Below are 7,559 nucleotides of genomic sequence, written 5' to 3'. Positions count from 1 at the left end.
ATCTTCACCCGCCTATCCACTAAATAGCCCGTTATTTTGGAGCATCGTTAAGAGGCCTTGCTTGATCTCAAACTTGTGCGCCTCAATAGGTGGATATTGGATTCTCGGGCGAAATCCGTCGAGAGTTGGAACTATGTAATCTTGAAGTGCCCGTGGCCTAGCTGCTGGCTATAACGGAAGTTGAGGGGGTGGGTCTTGGATGCGAATTCCATTAGCATCGAGTAAATGACCCTCTGCATTTGTGTGTTCTTCGTCTGTCATTATATTGTTTGCACGTTGACGTCTCCTAGCGGGTCGAAAAGTACGTTCGATTTCGGGATCGAACGGTTCTCTAGCTAGATCGAGTCTCCTGCGCATACACAGTACCTAAAAGAAAAAAAAAATTAAAAAAAAAATTAAATGGGTGAATCGTGAAAATTGTTCAAATTTAGAGCTAGAATAAAATAAATAATTAAAATATTCCCCGTCAACGGCGCCAAAAACTTGTTGGCCGAAAACCTACATGCAAGTGCACGTATCGTACAAGTAATAAAGTGGATTTTTTAAGTCCAAGTATCGATCCCACAGAGAATATTTAATTATCTAATCCTAGACGCTAAATTCTACCAATTATTTTCAAGCTCACCCTACACAGTCCAATTTGAAGAGAATTAACTAAATTAAACTAAATTAAAAAAGCAAGCAAAAACAAGAAAGCCATTTAAAACAAAGATTTAATCAAAGTAAATAAGCCTAGGATTTTATTCTTCCCCCTATGTGATTATTACTCCCCCAATTCCGTCAATTATGCAAGTAATTAACCCAAATTATTAACCTGAGATGCTAAATTAATCATAACCCGCTTCCGCGTGTATTAGGATTCTAATACTCTAGATTCAATCACTGTATTCCTACACAATTAATTCTAGAACACATCTTTAAGCATAAATATCAATAATGGCTACCTAAGAGATTAACTATATTCCTATATTAATACCACAAAGGCTCTTCTACCACAGTTCTAATTATTAACCCGATCTTCCTATTCATGCGATTAACAATAACATAAAAGCACATAAGGTGATCAAATTCATGCACTTAATAAAACAAGTAGGAGAAATACTCCGAAATTAAAACTTGCATAAAATTATAGAATTGGGTTCATAAATCCCACATAGGGTTCCAAATAAAATCCTAGAAATAAGAAAATTAGCTACTCATGATTAAAGGGAAAACGCAAATAAAATTAATCATAAATGATAAGTCTATGCTTGGAGTCTTCGAATTCTTCGTCTTCGTTAATGCTTTGTTACTTTTGAAATTGCGTCCAAGATCCCCAATTGTGTGTTTGGCTTGGTCTTATATAGGGTGAAAAACTTGGGGAACGAAGGCAGTTTCCTTGTGCAATTAAAATCCCTTTCTTGCGCTGCCAGGAGGTCTCGAACGGCCGTTCCACAATTTGAACTAAAACTCGGACGGCCGTCCGAGCTTTCAATCTTCATATTTTTGTTTTTTCACTTTTGGCCCATATTTTCTCCAAAATTGCAGTTTTTACCCCATACTTTTCCAATTCTTCAATTTGTACCTAAACTACAATAAATAAACTTTTTAAGCACCAATTATCGTTAAAACACACCAAAAGCTCAAATAAAAAGGTACGAGAAAGTGTAAAAATATACACTTAACATGCACGTATCGCAAACAAGTAGTAAAAGTGGACTCGTAAGAGTCGGATGTCGATCCCACAGGGAATGCTCAAATTATCTAATCCTAAGTACCAAATTCTAACAACTATGATTTTTATCCAGCCTAAGCAACCTTGTCAATTTTAATCTACTAAATCATTAAACTAATTATGAAAGCAAATAAACACGAAAAAATATCAATAAAAACGGATCTAAGATTTTATCTTCCCCCTATGCGATAATTGCTCACGCAAAACCCCTCAATTATGAAATATATGATTCCTGATTATTAACCTGAGACAGTATATTAATTATAACCCGTTGTCGCGTGTATTATAATTCAATTATCCAAAACCAAATTACTGTATGTCTATGCAATCCGATCATGAATAAAGCATTAAAGCATAAGTCTCAACAATGATTAGGTGAATATCTGTATATCTACGATACCACATGCAATTAACATACTAATCCGATGAAAACGACTCGATGGTTCTTTTACTTAATGTCTAATTATCAAAATAGATATGTCGAGTCAATCCCAATAATCACATATAAAACACATAAATTGATCAGGTTCATGCACTAACAATCATATAAAATCATAATTGCATAATCTCAAGAAGACGGGTTCACCATCCCCACATAGGGTTCCAAAAAAATACTAGATTAAAAACTTAGCTACTCATGTTCGCTACGAAAAACATAATAAAAGTAATAAAAGTCATAGATTCAGAAAAGATAGATGAAAGAAGAATGATGAAGATTCGTGAGGTCTTCGTCTTTGTTTCTCCGTTCTCTCGCTCCTCTTGCTCTAAGATTTTGTTCCAAAGTCCCTCAATTCGTGCTTGGTCTTTGCCCTTAAATAGATGTCTCAACTTGGTAGAAGATTTAGGTTTCCTTTTGTGATTAAAAGTCCGAAATTGTCTCCAGCGTGTTCTCGCACGGCCGCGCGAGAATCAATACAATTATCACACGGCCGTCTCAAATCCAGAAATTTTCTGCCCAATTTATGTAGTTGGCACGGCTGTGCCAAAAATAAGCTAAATCTCACATGGCCGTGCCAGGCCAATTTTCAGCTTCCAATTGTTTTCTTCCGTTTTTGCTCGTTTTTTACCTTTTTTTTCGCTCATTTCATCCTTAAAACTCCCGAATCTTCAAATTGTACCTAAAATACAACAAACCAAGAATTAAGCACCATAAAATCAATACAATTAAACAAGAATCCTCGTAAAAAGGTATATATTGAGTGTACAATATACACTCAATAGCAGGGTACTCTAATTACTCAATATGTGGTCAAGGGCAAAAATATAATTTCAAAAACATCAATGGTCACTGTAATTACTTATTTACCTTTTCTTTGTAAGAAAACTATTGGTGAAATTGAAGAAAGATAAATATTATGACTCCAAGCAAAATCTACCAATAAGCAAATAATTCAACTACTACATCTCATTACAAAGATCAATGATCAACTTCACGTTTTCAGAACTTGTAATTATAATGACAATTCTTAGGCATTCACAAGCTCAAAATTCAACAACACTTAGTCACTCACCATTACAAAAAACCACACTTCATTCAATTGCTTCAAGCATCCAATATTTGCAAATTAAAGATAGAAAGAATTTATACTTACATGCATATATTTGACTCCAAATACTCACCAAATTATTCTACTCTACTAATATCGAACATTAAGCTATTGGGATCATTGGGGCTTTGTGGCTTCCAATTGTTAGGCTCTTTGGTTCGAGGTAGGAAATATGGGTATATGAGGCTATTATTCTTGCATTGAGGTGATTACGCCAAAATTTGAAAGATAGGTGTTTGAAACAATGAATTCACCTCTAAGGCATTTAATAAACTCGATTCTCAAAAGTTCAAAAGTCTCCACTTTTGCTTTTGAGGCAATGGATCGAGCTTTCAAAACAATTCAACAACTAGTCCTTACTTCTCCCTTCTAGTTTCTTCTTCTCTTTTTTTTTTTCGAAGAAGAAGAAGAAGGACCTTATAAAATTTTTGGACCGAACTCCAAGGGGTAATTTTTCAAGAATCTCCACCTATTCTACCTTACACATTGGCTAAAAGAAAGAACATTTTTTTTCCGAGGCATAACATTGAATGAGGAAGAGTTCTTCAAATTTTGACAATTTTCAAGAGTTTAATGTCCAGGAGAAAAGAAATACGAAAAGTGTTTAATTAAAGATTAATGTATCTTAGATTTGGTAATTGTGGATTTAATAAAACTAAATTAGGGGGAACATTGTCTTTTATAATTTGGTGCACATATTTTATTTCTTTGAGATTAAATTTGGCGTTGAAAGTGGTCACAAATTATTTTATTAAAAAAAATTTAAATAATCTAACGAAACTCAATTATTTTATTGGAATGTGAAACGTCAAAAAAAAACTCATTAGAAGGCAAGATAAGCCAAGATAAGGCAAGATAAGCCATGATTATATAATTTTCGCGGGTCGACCGGACAATTTATTAAGGATACCAAACGTCAAATTAAATCCAACTATTTAGTTAATTATGGCTAATCTTGTGAACCAAACATGGCCCAATTGTATAGCATTATTTTATTGAGAAATTTTATACATTGTTGTTTTTGGCACATGGGTACTCTATCCTTCTTTATATTAAATTTGTAAAGTTTTTCTCATCATTTTCTCCCAAGATGTTTGACTAACTATTAAAAATAGTAAAAGTAATATCTTTTTTTTTTTTTTTTTTTTTTTGAGGAGGTAAAAGTAATATCTCTATATAATAAAAATACAATCAATATGTACATTTTAATATTTTAAACTTAAACCACTCATTCAAAATACATCTAAATTAAAATTTTAACATTAAATAGCCTAGCTATAGGACGCATGCTAGTGTTGACTTTATTACCTTTGCTAATATAAATTGCTTTTGATTTATGTGATTTTGAACAAACTTGTTGGTTTTGATTGGAACAACAGTAGAATTTATTTGAATCATTTATTTTAACTTTGCATTAATTAAAATAAATAAATAAAAATCCAAAACACAAATGTTATACAACAATCGTGTTGAAAATCGCATTAATCACCCAAAATGTGCTAAAAATAGCAGAAATCATAATACATTTTGATGAAAATCACACAAAATCTCCCCACAATGTTATAAAACTCGCACAAAGTTATCCCAAAATGAGTTGAAAAGCGCACAAATCATCCTCAAAATAAAATATTGTAGATACCGTTTAGTATTGTGATATTCTATATCATGATATCATGCGATATTTACGAAGATCAATAAATACGCCGAGTAATCATTTCTATAGAAATCGTAATGTATCGCGATATTGATTAGACTGTATAATATTGTACTTTGTTCTTATATTATAGAGAATGCCATACCATTACCTTAACCACTATTTACGATATTGTACCAATGCCGTTTAAGGTAGTATTATTTTGATAATTTTGGTTTGTTATACGAAAATCCAGTTAATATTTTTTATAAAGAGACAAAATATATGCTATTATAAAAAATCAAATAATATCAATTTCAACCAATCTATGAAAGTCAATATATGCATGTAGCAAAAAATATCTAACAACCATTGAAAATGATAATAAAGTAAAAATATTTAATTAAAACCATAGAAAAAAGCTTTTCATTGTTTGTGGGTTTTCAGTGCATTTAATCAAAAATTATAGCACCATTCCTCGTGCAGCAACAGGTGGAGGTAAGGGGACATAATACCCCATTGTTGGGAGCACCTTGCGGTTGCTGGTGAAGGAAGCCAACTCCGACGCCACCGTCTCGCCTAACAAACTGCGATAATTGATCCCTGGAGCCACGCTCGAGGTCCTGCTGCATGCGGTGGTTGTTGAGGAAAACTGTGAGCGACTCCAAATAGTGGTCGAAACCAAGAGAGGCCATTGCTGCCAGCACGTCCTCCGGTTTGACTGTTGTCCTGTAGTCGTGGCGGCACCGCCGGTTTGCCTCAGCGGTGATAAAGCTGATGAACTCGGAGACGCATTCCTGGATAGCTTCCTTGGCATCGTCGGCGATTTTGGCATGGGTGGGGAGGACGCGCCGCAAGATTCGGGTGATATTGGCTATTGGCTTGTACTCGTCTGCGTCTCTTTTGAAGCCCTGCTGCTGTTGGTTCACTTCTTCAGCACCGACATTCAGTGGGGCGCCCGCAATGTTGCCGGCATTGGTGGCGGTAGCAGCTGCACGGGCGGCACCCCCTTCCCGGAGGACTATACCTGAAATGATAATTGGTTATTAACATATTTTAATGTAAATCTTATCACTTTATCTTCTTTTTACACTATGATAGTAATCTCAATACACACAAATATATAATTGGCTACACGCTATATATAGTTCAAAGGCATATACACAGTTCATATGTGATTTTTTAAACAACATATAAACATGCATGCGATGTAGGATTCATATATGCAATACAATAAAGAAAAAACAATATTTTTCAAAAATATATAAGTAGAACAAACTAAAAACTCAAACTTGTTCAAGTACATGTATAAATTAAATTGACTAGCCAATTTTCTGCTATTTCTTGGTCTTGTTTTATGACCAATTTCTCACGTACAAAAAACCAAGTATATTGGTGTGACTTTATTCCTTTTTGTCCAATAGCTAACAAATTGTGTAAAATGCACGAGAAGTTCACTTTTATTGCACTAATTTCACACTCTTCATACTATGTAACATTTTTTACTCATATGTTTTATGTTGAAGTTTATTTAATAGGTATATACATATGACGTGTATCGATAAATGATATATGCAACATAATACTTTAATTGAAACAGTGATGCATCCTTAAAAAGATCAAGATTATATTGACTTAAATTTCCCTTTTTCAGCGAATCCAATTTCATCCACATTAAGAACCCATTATAATTTGATCCATATGGTCACATTTTGTTTTGTAATAAAATAAAGACCAATCCTTAATTGTGATTTTTTTTATTGAATTAAGGAACTAATTACACCGTGTTGGATTTAAGTGAAAACATGGCAAATTGGGATCCAATTAGTACATGAACAAAATCAAAATAATTAATATTAATGTGTTTTTCTATGTTTGATCATTTTTTTTCTTCTAAAAAGTACCATAGAAATTAAAATTAAATAAGGCGTTCCTCATCAAGCATAAAAGAAATCAGAATAGAATGATATACGTAAGCGGCAAAAGATCGTTTTTTATCTAATTAACACAAAGATATCCATGAAGCATCAAAAATATTTGTGAACTTGAATCGCACAAAATTAGCTAATAGAAGATCGACTATCCTAAAACTAAATCTAGCGAATTAACAATTGATTTTTACATCTGCAAATGAGAGATGTGAAAACTAAATTGAAAAAAAAAACAAATCTATGCACATTGTTCATATGGATTTAGTCTTAAAATCGAATTGTAGGAAAAATTGAGTGCAGTTGTACCAGATGTGCGTGCTCTTCTTGTATATTTATATTTTATGTTTGAGCTTCCTCCTTTCTCCATCTTCGAGTTTTACTTTTGATTCAAACTCTTATAATTTTTTTCACCCTTTGTCTTTTATTCACACAAACTCAATATATCTTACGCCTCTTACTCGTGTGTGTGATGAGTTCTGATGTGTCACGGGCATTCAATATATAGACAGGATCCGAGACCTTTGAAATGAGTCAACAAGGATAGTATTAGGGTGGTTAAAAGGTAAGGGCAAAATAGGCAAAAAATATTAATTGTTTTTTCCAATAGAATGATGACCTATTTAACTTTTCTTTGGTGAGTAGAAAATTATGTGGAATTGTTTGTTTAAATAGTAAGTAAATTGTTGTAGAGTACCATAAAAATTACTAGTGAATGTGATTGCGTTCATTTACTT

This window comes from Erythranthe guttata, chromosome 5 (genome assembly GCF_056151865.1).
Source record: "Erythranthe guttata isolate IM_541 chromosome 5, IM_541, whole genome shotgun sequence".
Classification (NCBI taxonomy): domain Eukaryota; kingdom Viridiplantae; phylum Streptophyta; class Magnoliopsida; order Lamiales; family Phrymaceae; genus Erythranthe; species Erythranthe guttata.
This window is presented reverse-complemented; position numbering follows the sequence as displayed.